The following is a 22,273-nucleotide window of genomic DNA, read 5'->3' on the forward strand; positions in this document are numbered from 1 at the left end:
TGTCATTATGAGGTATTGTGTATAGATTGATTAAATAGTTTTTTCCCCCTCATCAATTTTAGAATAAGGCTGTAACATAAAATGGACAATTCAAGGGGTCTGAATACTTTCCGAATGCACGAATATGTGCTTCCAATTACAATACAATGAAATGTAGTCGGACATTGAACTCCTTATCCATTAATGACTTGCCCTGCAATAACTTTTGACTTCCATACCGAGTATCACGATACCAAGAATGACACCACAGCAAAAAAATGAAGTTATATTAGCCAAATCTTTGGCCAATTTAATCATAAGGGGGACATCGGTTGATGACTGCGCTGATATACAGAGTTGATCCGTGAGACATTTGATAGAAATGGCGACCCGCGGAACAATACAAAAAATTATTAAAATTGAGGTTGTCACTGGCTTACCACACACAAAAAAATACCCAATAATGTCAAAGTGGAATTATGTTTTCTAAATGTATACAAAATGAGAAGCTGAAATGTCTTCAGTCAATAAGTATTCAACCATTTTGTTATGCAAGCCTAAATAAGTTCAGGAGTAAAATTGTGCTTAACAAGTAACATGATAAACATTATTATTGCAACTTATCATGATTTTTGATTGACCACCTCATCTCTGTACCCCACACACACAATTATCTGTAAGGTCCCTCAGTCAAGCAGTGAATTTCAAACAGATTCAACCACAAAGACCAGAGGTTTTCCAATGCCTTGCAACGAAGGGCACCTATTTGTAGATGTTTTGAAGTTGAAGTTAATAATTACACTTCGGATGCTGGGTGGCATAATCTGTCAGATTCTCTGTAATAATGGTATGGGAATAATAATGCATTTTTATTTTGTAAAGTTGTTTCTTGCATCAAACACTTTCAGTCACCTTGTCTAAAGGACAAGTGGATAAAAACCGTTAATGTCATGCCCTGCATGATTTTTTATTTTTATTTTTTATCTCACGGAATGTATTGTAGGCTGAATGATAGAACAGCTATTTTAACGTGTTAAAATGTTACGGGATTCATTTTCTTCATTGTTTTTGACGGGTAGGCCAATCGGCTAGGCCTACATTACGATCAAATAGTTTTAACAGTGTCCAAGTAGGATACGGTGGCTAACTTAAAAAGAGGGTACAGGCTCTAAACGTGCGCTGGAAGAATTGCACCGAATTTTCACAACTTTCAAGCTTGCGCTCGGCAGACCAGAAATTACCTCTGTCTAAAACAATTTGAGGGAACATTGGTTATAGGTATGACTGTCATCGGCAAGGAATTTTTTGGGAGGGATGGGGGGGATAAAAAGCGCAAAGCACCGGCAAAATCCTTGAGGAAAACCTTGTTTCGTCTGCTTTCCAACAGACACTGGGAGACAAATTAACCTTTCAGCAGGACAATAACCTAAAACACAAGGCCAAATATACGCTGGAGTTGCTTACCAAGACGACATTGAAATGTTACTGAGTGGCCTGGTCACAGATTTGACTTAAATTCAGCTTGAAAATCTATGGCCAGACTTGAAAATGGCTGTCTAGCAATGATCAACAACCAACTTGACAGAGCTTGAAGAATTTTTTAAAGAATAATGTGCAAATATTGTACAATCCAAGTGCGCAAAGCTCTTAAAGACTTAGCCAGAAAGACTCACAGCTGTAATCGCTGGCAACGGTAATTCTAAAATGTATCGACTCAGGGGGAGTTGAATACTTATCTAATAAAATATATATTTTTAACTTTCATATTTTTTTTTATACAAATGTTGGAATGTTTCTTCCACTTTGACAGAGTAATTTGAGTTGTCAAAAAACGACAATTAAATTCATTTTAATCTCACTTTTGTAACAAAATGTGGAAAAAGTCAAGGGGTGTGGGTACTTTCGTATCCTTGGCTAACATTAGCTCGAGCTCACATCCAGGGGGGGAAAAAAGTACTAGAATGGCAAATATACATCCCTACTCACGATTGGTGCGTTTTGCAGAACCCTCCGGATCCTCAGCCGACTCCGTGGCCCATGATTGCCCTGTAACAGGAGACCGGGAGAAGTTAGTCATGCACTGTCAGCTGTTATATTAACACTGATCTGGGTTGTGCAAAGAAGGCTTTAACCTAACAGAACCAGTCACAGGGAAAAGAAAAAAGGGGGAACTTTCTTTATCTGAACAAAGTGTTGATGTAAGGTTTGTTTGGTGAAGAGGAGTGACAACATGAATGTCCTTAAACTGCCAAGATAAAACAGCTACCACAAGATCCCTTCCCTTCCTGTCCAAACACAGATGGGGTGCTAGGAGTCATGTACTTAGAAGCCGAGAGCCACAGACCCAGGCCCAGGGAGCGCAAAACTGATAACTGTGCAGATAGAGGCGAGAGAGAGAGCAGGCTAATAAAATTATCCATTGTCAGCATACATACGCCACCACCACTCAATTCTGAGGGCATAACACCACAGACAAACATAGCCATGTGATATTTCTACACAAACAAAAAAACACAGGAAAATCATGTTACACACTGGCAAAGCAAAGGGACATGAAAACAGCCACAAACCATTATTAAAGTGCAGATATGCACACAAATTGTCTCAGACTGCCTCAGTGTAACATACACTCACGAGTAAACAGGGCAAGCAAGGCCATCATCTCAGAGCATTAAAGGCTGAGATGAGTGGAGCCAGAGGACTCCCAGCTGACTAAGGGTGAAGTGCTGTTCATCAGGACAGGAGAAAGCCTCCATTGTCTTTAGACCAGGGGGGTCAGGTCCTGCCTTTCCATATAATTAATAGGCTATGTATTATGATCTTCAGGCCCAAACTAATCCGAGATCAGCACTCCTACTGTGAGATGCTTGATATAGATGCCCCGGGGCTTCATCCTCATCCAAACATCTCAAGGAACACAGCAGAAGTCATTAGAGAGGGTGCAGAATCCAGAAGACCTTGAAGGGCACTTCACCCTACTCCAACACACTGCACTCGACCCTTTTCTCACTTCTACGCGGCACTTCTATCAATCCTCTCCTCTGCAAAACACTTCCCTCAGTCCTTTGCTCACCTTTTATCTCCTGTCCTCTCCTTCACACCTAACTCCACTGCTCTCCTGTACCCGTCTGGCTGGCATAGGGGGACGGACGGTATGCGTCTGCCTTGCATTAGCTCCAGCTCAGCCGAGTGGCACAGAGACTACCGGCAGGCAGGCAAGATAAAACCTCTCCCTGATCCCCTCCGTCTGGAGACACAGAGCAGCCCAACCAGAGGAGGATAGGAGAGTAGGGGAGGATGTGGGAAGGGAAGTACAGGGGAGAGTGGGGATGTTGGCATCAGAACCAATGACACAGCATTACGGAGTGAGTCTGGCATGGAAACCAACCAATGTCTGAGATTAACAACCTCTGACCAGCTGAACGAACAACCAAGCGACTCGCAGCACCACTCTGCTCATTACGCCTCCAGCTATAACAGCGACATGACAGGAGAACAGATACCTGGCATAACCTCAAAGGTGAACCAGCGCGACATCTAGGGCTGGCACAATTACTGTATAACCGACGGTTATGGATGAAGACCGTCATGAAAAGTGAAATAACCGTAAAGAAAACCACACAAAAAAACACTTAAGACATTTACTCCCTGCTTTGCTCCCATGGGTACACTCACAATGTCCGCCAGTAAACACATTACGCCATCATTAACTTAAATGGAGAAGCAAATTATATTCATTATATTTCTATGGCAGCCCATGCCGTCAGAAGAGGAGGAGAAAATGTGCGTCAAAACAGTTATTAAGGTGACCGCGGTCATTTGGCTGGCCAATTACGGTCAGCAAAAATGTCATGGCCATTACAGTGATGTCGTGCCTCAAAGACAGAAGTGCTCAGTCGGTCTGGAGCTGAATGAACAGGCTGCAGCAAAAAAAAAATTTTTTTTAAAGCATCATAGCTGTCCATCCTAAATGTGCAGATTGCAAAGGAAATTTCATTTTTTCCTCCGTAGAAAGAAAGTGTGATGTTCTGCTTAATCTGACAGCACAGAGACCTATAGCAATATCTCATCAAGAGTACTCTGACCTCTGACTAGGAGTAGAGAGAGACACAGACTAGGAGTAGTGACAGACATAGGACTGGGGCAGAGCAGAGACCAACAGTAAGCTGCCATCAGTCTCTAATTAAGAAGGTTGACTAATGAAAAGGGGATACTGCCAGCCAGACAGGCCAGGGAGCAGTTTATAATCCCCTCAGCCCTGGAAGTCTGTCTGGGGTTAGAGGGCAAGAGCACAGGTAATCTCACTCCGACACTGTCCCCCCCCCAAATGCGAAGAGTCTGGTGGACTAACGCAGAAAACTTGGCCTTAGTTAGCCAATAGAGAAAGACCGGGAGAAACTCATGGCACATAGGCATTGGCTTCACCGTGAGGTCCGCAAAAATTCAATGACAAATAATTTACTCAGCAATTAACTGATGTTTGAATTTTTTTTTAAATAATAATTTAAAGAAGTTTGCCATGGTGGGATATTTGTGTTTGCAAAATTAATTATGCAAGAATGGGTAGAAGCGCCTTTATGGGCAAATATTTATATAACTACTATTATATATAACATGGATTGCAGGTCTCTGTGCTGACATCCATACCCACACATGCAGTCAGAGCCAGCCCTAGCATTTTGGGGATCCTGTGGAAAAAGGTTTCTTTTTTGGGGGGAGGGGCATGTGCCAAGACCAGAATGGGCAAATTTGCTCTATAAACAGTTGACAAAACCATCAAAATAGTTTAACCCCATTGAACTTATCTTTTTATTTGGTACATGGGAATTTAACCGTACATTTTTTAATGAGCACTAATAGGGCAGGTACACTTGCCAGGGACCTCGCCATCCCATCACGCTACTTACGAGCCGATACCATATATATTGCAATTTGATACTGTGATTTTATTGCGATTTGATGTTTCAAACATATTGCGATTTGATGTTTCAAACATATTGCTCACCATAAGTCTGCTGCAGAGGGACGAGAGCCATGAGAAAACGAGTTGATCGGTCATGCAAATAAAAGTCCTGAAATTTAATTGGCTCCCTATATAAAAAGCTGGAGAACAAGCTATGAAGGAAATACAAAAGTTTGTGCAGGTACAGCCAACAGGCAAAACAATTATATTGCGATATTGACAAAAGTGATACGATATATAGTTGGTATTAATATCTCGATATTGAACTATTGATTCCCCCCCATCACTATGTCATCACACACCCTTTCAGCCGCTATAAGTCCATTTGATGGAAACATCTCTGCAGATTTGAGAATTTTCACATTAAAATCTGTCACCAATTGGATGGAAACCATATTGCTAGTGACGAAAGATCATCAGCGTACCGGAATAAAGTTCCTCATTAGTCATCGCAGCCCTAAGTCTGTCGACCACTACCATTTATGTTACGTGCATCTGTCCACAAGAAACTTGCAAGTTATCAATGTTTGAGGGTGACAGTCAGTGGCTTGATTATTATTTTCTTCCTCTTTCTAGCCTACATATCACGTTTCAAAGATGGAGACAAACTGGACCTTTGTGTTGGCATTGTAAAGCAGATGGAGCTAATTTGGACAGAACAGGAGACTCATGCAGTTGAAATGTGTTGACATACTGCATTTTCCAGGCCTTCCTTTCACACCACCTGATATAGTGGTTCTGGATGGCAGGGAGCTCAGCCCCAGTGATGTAATGGGCTGTCCGGACCACCCTCTTTAGCGTCATGTGATCAAAGGAGGTGCAGTTGCCATACCAAGCAATGATGCAGCCAGTTAAGATGCTCAATGGTGCAGCTGTCATCCGCTAACTTGGTGTTGGAGTCGTGCGTAGCCACACAGTCATGGGTGAACAGGGAGTACGGGAGGGGACTAAGTACACAGCCCTGTGGGGCCCCCGTGTTGAGGGTCAGCGTTGCTGTGCTGATGTTACCTACCCTCACCACCTGGGGTCGGCACGTAAGGAAGTCTAGGATCCAGTTGCAGACGGAGGTGTTCAGCCCCAGGGTCCTAAGTTTAGTGATGAGTTTGAAGGGGACTATGGTGTTGAACGCTGGTCTGTAGTCAATTAACAGCATTCTCACATAGGTATTCCTCTTATCTAGGTGGATGAGGGCAGTGTGGAGTGCAATTGAGATTGCGTCATCTATTGATCTGTTGGGGTAGTATGGAGTGGGTCTAGGATGATAGATGTGTGCCATAAGCAGCCTTTCAAAGCACTTCATGCTTACAGGTGAGTGCTACAGGGCAGTAGTCATTGTGGCATGTTGCCTTAGAGTTTTTGGGAACAGGACTGATTAGTGGTCAGCTTGGGACATGTGGGGATTACAGACCGGGACAAAGAGGTGGTTGAAAATTACTGTGAACATGACTGTTGTCCAGTGCATGCTCTAGGAACACGCTCTAGAATACCGTCCGGCCACACGACCTTGCAATTGTTGACAAAGGTTAAAAAAAATCTTACATCGGCCTCGGAGAGCGAGATCAGCCAGTCCTCGGTTAGTGGGAGCCCTCACGCACGGCAATGTTTTTGTCGAGGTGTGCATAAAATGCATTGAGTTAGTCTGGTAGCGGCATTGTTGGGCAGATCACGGCTGGGTCTTCCTTTGTAATCCGTAATGGCCCTGGCACATGCGGCGGGGCCTGTGTAAAGGATTCCACCTTGTTCTAGGGCCCTATGATTTCCGCGATGCAGAAAATGCAGACAATCGCAGAATTTGGTCATAAAAATGGAATCAACTGAAACATGGAATATGCAGCAGTTTCCATAATATGGCTGAAATCGATAAAAAAAGGAGGCCTAATAGTAACCTAAATGATTTCATAATTGTTAAAATTACAGATGAGTAGGCCTAAAGAAATAATTATGTTTCAATTGGGGTGTTTTGAGAGGGGGGGGGGGTCCCTTACGTCACCTAACTTGGCATTTACTTTGAGAAACATGTCAACCAAGTCGTCAAAAAAATTCAACTCTAAATTCAGAGCAGCGCAACACCCAAAGGACTATGAGTCGTCAGGTGATAAGCTGTTTTGCAAATTCAGTCAACATACTATTGATTAGACCCGTAAAAATGTGTGATGACCACTTAGTCTAAAGCCCATGTGAAAAACAAGGAAAAGTACCGTGTTAGCCAGAGCATGCCTCTTCAAACGACCATTACTAGTGCAAGCGCATCAGCAGATTCAAGACGAGAATTTATTCAGGACTTAGTGGCTGTGTGCGCCGAGTCTGACATCCCCTTAGAAAAGCTAAGAAAGCTATGGACATTTCTAGTGAAGCATTGCAAACAGGGAGGAGCGTTGCCCGAAAATGAGAGCAGCCTCTCAAATTCACCTGCCCCGTGTGTTTGACCAACATATGACTGCCGTTCTACAGAAGATCCGTTGGAAGAAGTTTGCGGTGGTTGTTGACGAGACAGATGCAAGGGATTGCAGCATTCTAATCATTGGTGAGTTAACAGCCTATTAATATACTGTTGCAATAGCCTACATTTACATTCCGCAGTGTTAATTGTCCGCACGCAAATTATGATATTCCAAACGACGAGCTATCATGGTGAAATATAGCGATGCATAATGTCAGCAGCGGTCTGTCTCTCCATCTAGCTAACTATCTCTATATTATTTTTACACTTTTATTTTGTCACAATATTATTTTAGGTTAAAACGTTTCCTCAACTTTCATTGCAGGTATTGAAAACCAGTACTTTCTGGTGGAGAACATTCTCCCAAGTTATACTAGCCTATACCCGCCATGTCATCAATCTGGTGCGTGAGACCTGGCAGTACTACAAATACTTCTCTGAAGTTGCATCACTTGTAACATGGATGAGATCTGTCTTTGTCAAGAAGCCTGCCAGAAAGCGATGGGGGAGCTTCCTTATTATGAAGGAGTTTGTGCAGGCCAAGGCACCTACTGAAGCAGTGAGCCCCCGATGGAACAGCTGGTTTGAGGCAGTGAAGTACCATGCAGAGCATGTTCATCTGTACAGAGTTTTTGTTGGCAGAAAAGTCACCATCCCAAGCAGTCACAAACATCCTCAGCCAGCTGGAAACAGAGAAGATGCAGGCCATCACTGTTAGGCTAACCATCTCGGAGGGCTGCTCCAAACTGATGACAGCTCTGTCAATCCTGGAAGGAACCCACCGTCCCACAGCAGTGTCTGCATACAATGTCATAGAAGATCTTGGCTTTTAACTAGTGAACGGAACGGCAAAAACATGTGGGTATAGTGCCAAGACAGATGAGCTATTGAGAAAGATGGCGATTGGAGAGAGAAGGGAGGTGCTTGACCATCTCCATGATGCATTCTACTTGGACCAGAGAGGTCTACAGGCTGGCTAGGGTGTTCGATCCCAGGCAGGCTCCAGCCATGGAAAAGCAGATTGTGTGTGTGTAGGCTTCACACAACTGAAACCCATCAACAGAGCTCAGTGAAGAATGGATTGCCTACCAGAACTGTGTCCAGGAAGCCCTCAACTGCTTTGGAGCTTGCTGATTACTGGAGGGGCCTAGGTGCGAGATTCCCAAGAGTTGCAGAAGTGGCAGTGCCCTACATCTACTCCCAGTCGACAGAGGAGTTTCAGCAAATACAAGACTCTACTCACAGACAATCATGTACTTCAAATGGAGTGGTCTGTGAGATGGAAAACTTACAATGGACAGACATGGGAGCTCATAAGGTAGTTCCATAGGTTGCCTATTGCATGAATCTTTATTTATAATGACACACATGTGAAACACTTCATTTCACAAAACACAAAAAAAACAATGCAAAGTTGTTACACAAGTATAATTAGGTTTTTCCGATTGCATTGTTTCCTATATTCTTGCATTACTTTTTATTATTTATAATGAAACACTTAGTAGAACTCTGTATTGAAGCACTTGCCTTGATAAAAAAAAGTGCAATGTGTTGCATCATTACAAATTTAACGTTTATCTTATTAAATTGTTGTTTTATTCATTCACATTACACTTTATGATCAAATTAGCTTAAATCATAAAACACAGTTCAGAAAAATAAATCTTAAAATAGGAATTTGAAAAGAAAATGGATTTCATAGGTCCCTGTTGTTCCTATATTGTTATTTTTCTTGTTAAATGGCTCTGCGGAGGTCGTAGCGGAACTTCTTGTACTTGTTCCTTTCCTCAGCCTTAGCCTCAGGTTTGGCTGCGATAGCCCTGCCCTTTCGCGTAACACCAACCTCTGTTAATCCAGGGCTTTTGATTGGGGAAACAGCAAACCGTCACTGTGGGGACAACAACGTCTCTGAACCATTTCCTAACGAAGCCGGTGACGGAGGTGGGTAGCTCGTTGATGCTATCGGTGGAGAATGGGACATGTTCCAGTCAGCATTAGCAAAGCAGTCCTGTAGCATAATTTCTGAGGACCATTTCTCAACAGAGCAAGTCACAAGTACTTCCTGTTTGAGCTTCTGCTTGTATACAAGAAGCAGGAGTATGGAGTCATGATCTGATTTGCCGAATGGGGGACGAGGGTGGGCCTTGTATGCTTGCTTCTGGGTAGAGTAACAGCGGTCTAGGACTTATTCGCCCTTAGTGGCGAGGGAAACGTGTAGATGGAAGTTGGGTATCACGCGTCTTAAAGACGCGGAATTAAAAAAATAGCCGGCAATTAGAAAAGCAGCTTCCGGGTACAAGGTTACCTGCTAGTTTAAAGCCTCGTACAGTTGGTTATTTTTCTTGTCCTAGGTGACAGGGAAACAGAGGGAAAACTAAGGACAGACAGAGAAGATGAGGTGTGTGTGCGTGTTTAGTCATTTAGGCTGGTTGACAAAGCCTGACTAAGGGCCAGTCAGTCAGACAAGTGTCATCATTGGTTGTGACAGACTGGGGAGACTGAGGCATCTAATCGTACGGTGTTTCAGAGCAGTTGCAACACTAAGACATTTCTCTATTAGAATTCTTCTGAGATACCGTTTTGATTTCTTGGAAGCCATCAAAGACTAGGGTGTGCCGAGGTGCAACACTGTCTAGAAGCAAAAAGGTCTTCACTTATGGGATAAATAACTCAAAAATATGACTGAATCAAAGAATTATTATATGTTCAGTGTCGCTTCATCGCTTGTAAAGCTGCTAGTTAAACGTGAAGGCTGAGGAACATTGTTCTCCCAGTCAGTTTGCTGAGAGCTGGCCTCTGTGCTGGCACACCATTGGGGACATCAACAGCCCATGCAGCTAGCATCACTGAATTGGATATCATTATAACTAATGGCTCTGACTCAAGAATAGATCAGACTCACTAGATCAGCGAGGGGGGGGGGGGGAATTTACAGGTTTGTGTGATATTTGGTATTCATAGTGCGTGTGAGTAGCTTTCCAGTGCTACCATATAGGCCTAGGCTAGAACTAGGCTACACAGACAGTAAAAGGAAGACCATGTGCTCAATACTCTTGTAGTGTTGCACGGTATACCAAAACTTTTGTACTTTTCCGATACTAGCACTTTCTGTACTTCTGTCAAATGTGTCACACGTCATCGACAGAGAGGATCAAGTCTAGCAGGGCAGCCGATGTCTCCTTTATAGTGCGAGAGCACCGTGCCTGCTCCACTTGCTCACTGCTAGCTCCAGTCTAGCCTGTCCTGAGGAACCACTGCACCCACTGGGAGTCTGGTTGCGTCACCACTTACGCTGCACAGAAGTTAACACACTCGAATAACGCAACACAGCATGTGGAAATGTTGATTTATTTACTGTTCGCAAAACAATGTCCATTACAGGCTAGAACACTGCACAATACAAGACGATAATGGTAGCTTCCAGCTTTGTAGGCTAACTTTCCTTGCTAACTTACAGCTGAACCTAACATTAATTAACTACCCTAGTATATTGTTTGTGATATAATAAACTTTATTAATTCACTACCTCTCCCCACATCACTCCCCATCAATATCATCTTTGCTGGAGCTGACTGTGAATGAGGTCATCGGTCTTAAAGAGACAGCGCACACTTTTATAAAAAGACGTGGTTGCTTCTTCTACGCAAATGTTGATCAGGACAATAAGTCCCAAATGGAAGACCGATTGTTTATCATCTGTGGCCCCATGAAATCAGCCAAAACAAGCTCAGTAACTCAATGAATGTGCACACTCCTATTGAATAGGCAGTCACCTGTACTTGATTTACCCAGTTTATCAATAGACTACAGATTTACCATTCAAATAAATGACCGTTATGTAGTTAGTCAGTTTACCAAAGTCAAATGAATTGTATAATTGATTAATTAATGCATACATCCAAAAATCAAACATTTCTATTATAAATGATATTGAACTCAAGAGAGCCATCTGGATCAAGTTCCATTCTGTGACTTTGGCTAATACGCCTTTTTTTGCAGTTGTATTGTTTTGGAATCGAAGTCAAAATTCTGCTATCGTGACAACACTATCCCTGGTGTAAACAAGTAAAAAGCATGGTTGGATTTGGAACCCAAATTCTAAAATTCACATAAAAAGTATGTGCTGACTTTTTTTATATTTAGACAGACACGCCCACATCTCTGTAAGGCAGCTTGGGAAAACACATGGGCAAACTGCACACATACAGTGAGTGAGTGAGTGAGTAATAACATATCCACTATAAATTCTACAGCTGCCTTTTAAAGTGGAACAGTGTTTGAGCAACATTAAATCTTTTTAAAAAAGAAATGTGTTCATATACAACCTCAGGAAGAACGGCTGAACATTTTCTGACAAGCGAGCACATAGACATTTTCAAGTTTTCATATTTTAATTCTATAGCAATATAGATCGGGAAAGCCGCCGTGTGTTTGGACAACTAATAGACACTTCAGGAAATAAACTTCTGTCTTGTAACATCGTGACTTTTGATAATTAGAAAACATTCAAAATGCCAAAAATCACGCCTAAATGGATTTCTGCAAATATGTAAATCCCAAGGGAGTCCTTTTACATTTGGGAACTTTGCAATCCCACTGACCAAACAACCATGAATAGGTAGGCTCCCTCAGTTGCCTATGCACATCAACAACTAATGTTAGCCAGAGAAAAATTACCTCAAATCTAACAAGGGAACAGTAGATATACCCTCTCAAACTTACAGCTTGCTGTCAAAATTGCACTGATAAACGATGGGGAATAGTAGCCTGCTCGCACTTCTGCAGCTTGCCTTCTTGTCCCAACCCACGTTTTGACAACTGAATGGGAACATGCCTGCCCGTTTGATTGATGCCAAATATAAGTTCACAACTAAGAGATATTCTAAGTGTGGATAACAGTTTTTCAAGTTCAGCATAGCTAGCTAACAAAGTGATTCACATTTCTTGCTAGCTAACCAAATGACACCTGTAGCCACCGAAAAACGATATGGGTGGGAAAGTCGGCAACTCATCCACTGGCATGAAATCCTCCCAGCAGCTAGCTAGCGTTAGGCTCTATGTTTTTATCTCACTAAATAAGTAGCTACATGAATAGACAGGATAACTTATCAGTCATAACATGGCTAATTTGTGATCATTGCCCCTGCTAGTTTAATTGTATTGACATTCCCAGCCGTAGTTACATTAGTCTTTATTTGCTTTTTTCTGAAACAGTGCATCCTGAATGACTGTCGGCAGCAAACAATGTTCCTCGGCCAGCTGTGATTTACAACCTGATAGCAATATCTGTTGGACTAACAAGAAATGTGTTGGTGAATTATATTAATCATCCATTGAACTGCATCCATCTATTCTGCCAACAATGCCTTACTGTACGACATGGAATTTTCAGTAGAATATAACCTATTTTTTTTTAAACCTCTTACAAAGTTGGCTATGTAGCAAACTCAGAATGTCATACTTTGTACTGATATTATAAATTGTCTGTTTCATATCTGTAAAGTAGTTAAAGCGGTCAGTTCCACTAATTACTTGAACTATTTTGTACTTCTCCATTACCAGCTCCATGCATGTTAGTGTGTGTGTGACCTTACTTGAACCTTTCAAAACAGTTATGACTTATTATGTGTATGTATTAGAGGTTGACCGAGTATGATTTTTCAACGCCGATACCGATTATTGGAGGACCAAAAAAAAGCAGACAGAGACTAATGACAACAATACTGAATGAACAATATTCTTATTTTAACTTAATATGATACATAAATAAAATCCATTTAAATCTCAAATAAATAATTAAACATGCTCATTTTGGTTTAAAAAATGCTTATGTCATAATTATGTATAATTCTAGCAAATGAATTACGGTCTTTGTTAGGAATAAATGGACAAGCTAGTTAACCTAGTAATATCATCACCAATGTGTAGTTAACTAGTGATTGTGACGATTGATTGTTTTTTTATAAGTTAAATGCTAGCTAGCAACAGGCTACGCAGTTTCCTCGAGGAATGCAATGTAATCTACGTCCAAAAATGCAGATTACCGATTCTTATGAAAACGGCCCTGACGATTAAATCGGTCGGACTGTAGTGTGTATGTCTTGAAGAATGTGTTCTGAACTTTTACCAGCAGGATCTGACAACCTCAGAGCACAATCGTCTGTACTCGGATGAACACAGAACGTATCTTTTACTTCACACGTGTGACAGTTTACATACACAGTGGACTTGCTTGCGATGCTGTGAACATAGTTCTAAGGCATCTACTTCCTCCATCACGCTAACAGGCCACGACAAACAGCTGATACACACACCAGTAAACACACACCAGTAACCACAAGTCAGGCTGGGAGACCATTAAGAGAGGGGTGTTTCCTGACATAGGTCTACCGAATGGTCAGAATATCTTCCAGCCCACACCCCTGCCACACTTTGAAAGGCAAAAACAAGCCGTCATAATCCTAGCATCTAGACCAGGGTTCTCCAACTGGCCCATGGTTTTATTTGGCCCCTCAAGAACTAAGCAAAAAAATTATATATAATTTTTTTGACTGGTACTGTGTGATATATTATACACACACACACAGTCAAAAGTTTGGACACAACTACTCATGCAGGGGGTTTTTATTATTTACTATTTTCTACATTGTAGAATAATAGTTAAGACATCACAACTATGAAATAACACATATGGAATCATGTAGTAAACATAAAGTGTTAGCCAAATCAAAATATATTTTGGGATTCTTCAAAGTAGCCACTCTTAGCCTTGATGACAGCTTTGAACACTATTGGCACTCAACCAGCTTCACCTGGAATGCTTTTCCAACAGTCTTGAAGGAGTTCCCACATATGCTGAGCACTTGTTGGCTGCTTTTTCCTTCACTGTGCGGTCCAACTCATCCAAAACCATCTCAATTGGGTTGAGGTCGAGTGATTGTGGAGGCCAGGTCATCTGATGCAGCACTCCATCACTCTCCTTGGTCAAATGGCCCGTACACAGCCTGAAGGTATGTTGGGTCATTGTCTTGTTGAAAAACAAATGATAGTTCCATCAAGCGCAAATCATATGGGATGATAGAATGCTGTGGTAGCCATGCTGGTTAAGTGTGCCTTGAATTCTAAATAAATCACAAACAGTGTCACCTGCAAAACACCCTCACACTATCTCCATGCTTCACGGTGGGCACCACACGTGCGGAGATCATCCGTTCACCTACTCTGCGTCTCACAAAGACAAGGTGGTTGGAATTTGGACTCATCAGACCAAAGGACAGATTTCCACTGGTCTAAAGTCCATTGCTCATGTTTCTTGGCCCAAGCAAATCTCTTCGTCTTATTTGTGTCCTTTAGAAGTGGATTCTTTGCAGCAATTTGAACATGAAAGCCTGAATCACACAGCCTCTGAACAGTTGATGTTGAGACATTTCAGAGTTCAAGTAAGATACATTTATTTGGGATGCAATTTCTGAGGCTTATAACTCTAATGAACGTATCAGCTGCAGCAGAGGTAACTCTGGTTCTTCCTTTCCTGTGGCGGTCATCAAGAGAGCCAGTTTCAAAGCGCTTGATGGTTTTTGAGACTGCACAAAGTTCAAGAAATGTTCCGGATTGATTGACCTTCATGTCTTAAATGGACTGTTGTTTCTTTTTGCTTATTTGAGCTGTTGTTTCTCTTTGCTTATTTGAGTTGTTCTTGCCATAATATGGACTTGGTCTTAAACCAAATAGGGCAACCTTCTGTATACCACCACTACCTTGTCACAACAACTGATTGGCTCAAACACATTAAGGACAGAAATACCACAAATTAACAAGGCATACCTGTTAATTGAAATGCATTCCAGGTCACTACCTCATGAAGCTTGTTGAGAGAATGCCAAGAGTGTGCAAAGCTGTCATGAAGGCAAAGGGTGGCTACTTTGAAGAATCTCAAATATAAAATATGTTTTGATTTGTTTAACACTTTTTTGGGGTTTCTACATGATTGTTATTCAAAAGTTGATGTCTTCACTATTATTCTCTTATGGTAGAAAATAGTAAAAAATAAAAACCTTGGAATGACTGGTACTGTATATATATATATATAAAAAAAACTGTTGATGAATTTTCATTGTTGGACACAAGGCTGTAAAAACACCAGGAAATCAGATTCAAGTTAATATAATTTTGGAAATCTGGTCAAGTATTTCAATTAAGTGGCCCCCGACCATCCACTCAAGAAAAAAAAATAATAGGCCCGCGGCTGAATATAGATATCTGATCTAGGCCTAGTAGTCTCGCTCCATGCAGGCCTAAACTTCAGCCAACACTAAGGCATTGAAATCTTATTCATATTTAAAGTGATTGACCTACAAGGAGCGGCAGACTTTATGCATTAGAGACGTCTTCATTTCAAATAGACAGATTAGGCTAGCTAGATGCCTGCAACCACACCAGCACAAAACACTGACTTCACTCTAAACCAATGAACCGTTTTACCAAGATGTCCACTGATTGCATTCAGCTTATGCAAATATATATATTTTGAAACACATGAATGATTGACAAACTGATGTTACAACACCCACCCAGACTTATCTACCAAAAACAGGGGCATTGCCTTTTTACACTTGCAACATTTATTTACCTTGGCATGAGCCACTAGCCTCACACAGTTGGGTGCAAGAGACAACTCAAGAACTCCCACACATAGCTGTTTTCTTGTGAAAGGTCAACAGAGCGGGAAACAGGCAAAATAAGCATTATGGACAGAGCCTGCCAAAGGCGCTGCTCAAGTGACAGCATCATGTAACTAATGCCTTCACACTGTGACAGCCAAAGCATACAATACTACTGTCAATGGGAGGATGCTACCCGCAGGCCTGCAATCACAAAAGCCCAACATGTGTGGAAGAGCACCTAGGAAAAAAACTGGAGGCCTTATTTGTTTCATTCTCTCCCAAGTCACAGGCTTGGTCTCCAAATAGCCTAGGCCTCAATAGGGCTACAGAGGACGAATAATTTGATCTAGGCTCGTCATCAAATCCTCACACAAATTTGAGAGAATAATGAAGGCAGTCAAATCTATAAGATCTAAAAGTTGGCGTATCTGAGGGAAGTGTCTATTAGAAAATCGTCCTATTTTCTCAAAATAGTGTCCAAACAGGTTAGTTGTTAGTTTCTGTAAAGTACCATAGCAATTTCGAGGCCACATTGGCAGAACCACATCACGGACACTAGCCAGAGTTAAACGTAACGTTAGCTAGCTATAACATTACATCAATAGTTCAACTCGTGTTGCAACAAAACAACCGTGGAACTAGCGTTAACTAGATTTATTTATTTAACCCTAGATGGAGTTCTCTAGGGCAATAACCATGAAGTTACCCAGAGTACACAATATACCGACAACATTATTAGCTACAAGTCAAGTGTAACTAGTTTTATGAAATGGTAAAGGTGCTAATTAGCTAACGTTAGCTAATCTTTAATAAAATTGCAAGGACGTTGGCATTAATCACCATGAGAAATATTGGGTGATTCCGTGTATTTTAGCTAACCAGCTAGCTAAGTTAGTTAACTAGATGGCTAGCCAGATCGTTAACATTACATGTCTCGCAATCATTTGGGAGTGTATTAGACCGGGCACACTGATCACAACCGACAAAAACAAACAATCGGGTGGTCAAACACAGCTAAGTTAGCTAGCTAACTACTTAGCGAGGCCATAGCAGCAGTCGGATAGCTAGCTAGTAGCTTGGTTAGGTGTCCGCCATCTTTTGCTGGCATTACTTACTGATGATGATAACTGGTAATGGACCGTGCTAACGTTAGCTAAAGTTAGCTAGCCATTTCAAACAAATATATTGTAGCTAGCTAACGTTAGTATCAGCTCGCTAGTAGTAGCCAATCACTTGGTATCTAGTTAAGCTATTTAATCTGTTATTTCAGTTAATTAACTAGCTACTATCTAGTTCGCTAAACAAGATCCTATGCTACCCCAAGCAAAGATCTCAAGTCAATTGAGTTGGAGGAACGTAGCTAGCCTAGCTAATGTGAGATAGCTGAAATACAAGCAGGCTCAGCTTGAAGCAGGAATGTAGAATTGTAGAGGACAAACATCCAACGTCTCTAAGTGTGGGTGGTTTACCGTGCCTGTAGCTCCAACCCGGTGTTATAAACTCCCTGTAGCTATGTTCTCTCGATAAACAGCCAGGCATTAACCTCTCAGGCTGAGCGTCCAGCTACGATTGCCGTCTCTCGTCACAAACGGGTTCTCGCATACACGGTAGTAGCCGACTAAACTCAACTCCACGATTTATGAAGGAGTTGTGCGACAATTTGCGTGTGCGGACTGAAGCTCCAACGTCACATACACATACTTTATTTTAATAAAAAGGACGTTTTTATCTATAACGACTGATTTCTGCACCCAACGAATAGCCCGCATATAACAATGTAATGTATAATTTCGGGCAATTCGTTTTGTCCTGAAATCAGTCGTTTTGAATAAAAACGTCATTTTATGTGATGTCGGAGCTCCAGTCCACACTACTCATCGCTCAACTCCACCGGACATGTTTTATTGTTGGACATAAACTGTAAAAAATATATGTATTTTAGAAATCTGTTTCCTAAGTATTCCCACGCATAATACTATATATATATATGATCGTATACAAATGTAAGCAAAGTTTGAAGTGATTATGCTTTAGTCAAATATTATATATTTATGTGCTTCTTGTGGTCAATTTCCAGTCTACAAAGTATTAGTAATTAGGTTCCGGCACCCTGACCACCGCTCATGAAAAGAAAATCGGGCAGTGGCTGAATCTAGTTTATGAGTCCTGCATTATATTGACAAGATAACAGAGTGACCGCTCTAACAATGGAAAATATATGTCCTCGATGATTGAAGGCAGAAGAGAGCAGATGGGACCGTTCTAGCCAATGAGAGGGCCAATACCCGCATAAACAACAGGCACAATACGTTGTTTTTCTCAACGTTGACGGAATGCCGCGTGAATCCACTTATAACAGTACATTTGTAACAGCTTATACATGACTAAACTTATATCCAATCAAATAAGCCTCAAGTAGTTCGACACTTTCTGATAGACCTCCATACAAAAAGGGGCTTATATCACGTAAACAGATTTTGGGCAGAGTAAATCCTCTCGCTTTGCCTCTCCCTCTCTGGTAGCAAGACACCCTGCAGCAAAAACAGACGCAGACGGCGACGTCTGACGCCACCCCAACTATGTCACTACGTTTGCGTCTACACAAGCAGCCCAATTCTGATATATTTTTCCCACTAATTGGTCTTTTGACCAATCACGTCTTTTTTCATGTCTTTTCACTTCTGATCTTTTTCAGATCTCATCTGATTGGTCAAAAGACCAATTCGTGAAAAAAATATCAGATTTGGGCTTCCTGTGGAAACGCAGGCTCGTAGCTGGCCTGGACCGAATACTTTGATGGCTACGAAAATAAATGTACATTTCAACCAGTGACCATAATAAGAAGAATTTGTAAAAATAATGCTTGCTGGATTATCTCAGTCTATTGTAGAGATTGCATTGTCAAGTTTTTGGTGCTGTTATGGCTAGATTTGTCAATAGGCTCTCTAAAAGTAATTTTAAACACTATTAAAAAAAACTTCATATATCACTGAAACACCTGAAAATGAGATTGTTTGTTCCTGAGACAACAAATAGGTACTATGAGTATATAATCTTATTGTTTCAGGCACCAAGATTATTGATGCCTCCCCTTTGGCTCCTCCAGACAGACATAGGCTATGTAGTGGCTATAGTCTATGCAAAGTCACTGTGCTTCCTCCCTGTATAAGTCTTATGTCTCTAAGCTTTTTCAGTTTTTTTTGGCAGGTGTATGATGGCCTGCTTGTGGCCACCCCCTTGCCATTTTGTTGTGTGCAAGTGTGAAGACCGGCCACAGCAGAATTGACAAAAACAAGCAGTCAGGAGTCATTGGCTCCCTGCACCCAATCCCCCAGAGATAATTATTATTGGGCCATTCAGCCCCTGTGTTGCTTATTCAAGAGGACAAGGCCTCATTCTCCAATCAATTAACAACCAATTAAGCTGCTGCTACTCTATGTTTATTATCTATGCACTTTACCTCTACCTACATGTGCATATTACCTCAATTACCTCAGTTAACCTGTACCCCCGCACATTGACTCTGTACCGGTACCCCCTGTATATAGCCTCGCTACTGTTATTTTATTGTTGCTCTTTAATTATTTGTTATTTTTCTATTTAAATTTTTTTTAGTAAATACTTTCTTAACACTTATTTTTCTTAACTGCATTGTTGGTTAAGGACTTGTAAGTAAGCATTTCACTGTAAGGTCTACCTACACCTGTTGTATTCAGCGCATGTGACAAACTATTGAAAGCATTTTGAGACAAAGATCTGAGGTTGTGTAATGCAATCAGTGAATAACTGACAATAAGACAGTGTGTATACTGTAATTTGAACTGCAACTTAAATAATAATATAATTGTTTTCCTTGAAAGTGTGTGTGTGTGTGTGTGTGCGTGTGTGTGTGTGTGTGTGTGTGTGTGTGTGTGTGTGTGTGTGTGTGTGTGTGTGTGTGTGTGTGTGTGTGTGTGTGTGTGTGTGTGTGTGTGTGTGTGTGTGTGTGTGTGTGTGTGTGTGTGTGTGTGTGCCCGGGCCAGCAGAGGACGCCAAAGTCTTTCTTTTAGTGTTGACTCGAGCCATAATGTTCACAATCTTTCCCATGAAAGCTGTGTGTGTGGACTCAACCCGAAAGAGAATTAGAGACAAAGGCAGAGAGAGAGAGAGAGAGAGACAGAGAGAGACAGAGAAGGGATTCAATCACATCTATGAAACAAAGCTCCATTACTTTACAATACACCAATATTCTCATTCATTACTTAAGAATACACAGACTATAGACTTGAATAATGAAGGTGACCTAAACTCTGTGTAATTATATCCAGATTGAATTCTCCCAGGAACCTCTAAGTTTCTCACAGGTACTTCATCATTTCAATTAGACCTTGATCTAAATTTAAACAGCAGAAACAAAAATACTGTTTCATCCATGCAAAAAAAAACAAGTTGTTGGGTGTTCCAAAAATGTGCCTTGGTATTCTGCAGTTCATCATTCATGGATGTGTTTCGTAAATTCTTTTGTGATAAGTTAAGCTTGGTTCTAAGAGTTGGATGAAGTCTTGGAAGGCCCTTTGGCTACAGTATGTGGGTGCTGCTGCTCTCTCTGATTCTCACCATTTACAGGTGCAGTGCACATGTGAGCAGGTTTATCATGTGAGCGCTTTATAAAACCTCCTCGTTATAAGTAAACAAGTTTCAAGTTGTATTAGTCATACAGGATACACATGGTATACACCGTCCAACAAATGCTTACTTGCAGGTTCCTTCTCAATGCCACAGAATAGTAATAATTAAAAAGATAAGAATAGAAACATAAATTAAATGGCTCAGTAGAGTAGAATAAATCATTTAGCATAAGTATAATACAGGAAGGCACAAGTTATAGTACAACTAGTACAATAACCAACTTATTTGCGAGTAGCTGATGTGTGTATGCATATAAACATGGGCATCGTTAACATTATTCAGTGATCTTGCTGAGTGTTGTTTATCTATGAGTATAAATCCATGTTTGACTGATGTTGTACACAACAACAACAGAAATATGCAAATATGAATTTATGGGACAGTGCAATAAAAAAATTATAGCAGACACATTCAGAATGGGATTCTGATATAACATGATTTGGTTAGGAGTGTTTTGTAACATTCTATAACATGCTTGAGACACATGAGCATTGTATTTAGTGACAAGCGATTACTCAGAAAAATGTGTTTAACAATTTTCTCTGGAATTAAACTAAATGTAAAAAAAAAACGGTTTTGGGGGATCAGCTACAGTCATGGCCAAAAGTTTTGAGAATGACACAAATAGTAATTTTCACAGTCTGCTGCCTCAGTTTGTATGATGTCAATTTGCATATACTCCAGAATGTTATGAAGAGGGATCAGATGAAATGCAACTGTAACCGATGTGAAATGGCTAGCTAGTTAGCGGTGGTGCGCGCTAATAGCATTTCAATCGGTGACGTCACTCGCTCTGAGACCTGAAGTAGTTGTTCCCCTTGCTCTGCAAGGGCCGCGGCTTTTGTGGTGCGATGGGTAACGATGCTTCGTTGGTGTCAGTTGTTGATGTGTGCAGAGGGTCCCTGGTTCGAGCCCAGGTAGGGGCGAGGAGAGGGACGGAAGCTAAACTGTTACACAATTAATTGCAAAGTCCCTCTTTGCCATGCAAATGAACTGAATCCCCCAAAAACATTTCCGCTGCATTTCAGCCCTGCCACAAAAGGACCAGCTGACATCATGTCAGCGATTCTCTCGTTAACACAGGTGTGAGTGTTGACGAGGACAAGCCTGGAGATCGCTCTGTCATGCTGATTGAGTTCGAATAACAGACTGGAAGCTTCAAAAGGAGGGTGGTGCTTGGAATCATTGTTCTTCCTCTATCAATCATAGTTACCTGCAAGGAAACACGTGCCGTCATCATTGTGTTGCACAAAAAGGGCTTCACAGGCAAGGATATTGCTGCCAGTAAGATTGCACCTAAATCAACCAAATGGTTGATCATCACGAACTTCAAGGAGAGCGGTTCAATTGTTGTGAGGAAGACTTCAGGGCGCCCAAGAAAGTCCAGCAAGCGCCAGGACCGTCTCCTAAAGATGATTCAGCTGCGGCATCAGGGCACCACCAGTACAGAGCTTGCTCAGGAATGGCAGCAGGCAGGTGTGAGTGCATCTGCACGCACAGTGAGGTGAAGACTTTTGGAGGATGGCCTGGTGTCAGGAAGGGCAGCAAAGAAGCCACTTC

At 41.4% G+C, this 22,273-nt stretch overlaps 1 protein-coding gene across 4 annotated transcripts in view; it reads right to left on the reverse strand.

Moving 5' to 3' along the window:
- The window catches only part of LOC139583722 (NEDD4-like E3 ubiquitin-protein ligase WWP1), a 55,682-nt gene extending 37,971 nt beyond the window's left edge, over nucleotides 1–17,711 (reverse strand). Inside the window, exons 1-2 of one of the 4 annotated variants that reach the window (XM_071415107.1) lie at nucleotides 17,520–17,705; nucleotides 1,966–2,025 (exon numbers count right to left, since the gene is read on the reverse strand). The gene's annotated coding sequence lies outside the window, so the exon portion shown is untranslated. Of the gene's footprint in view, nucleotides 1–1,965; nucleotides 2,026–3,052; nucleotides 3,188–17,514 lie in introns of those variants that run through there. The other 3 variants (XM_071415106.1, XM_071415108.1, XM_071415109.1) reach the window with 3 other exon arrangements.
- Nucleotides 17,712–22,273: the final 4,562 nt, after the last annotated feature.

Source organism: Salvelinus alpinus, chromosome 8 (assembly GCF_045679555.1).
Source record: "Salvelinus alpinus chromosome 8, SLU_Salpinus.1, whole genome shotgun sequence".
NCBI classification, from domain to species: domain Eukaryota; kingdom Metazoa; phylum Chordata; class Actinopteri; order Salmoniformes; family Salmonidae; genus Salvelinus; species Salvelinus alpinus.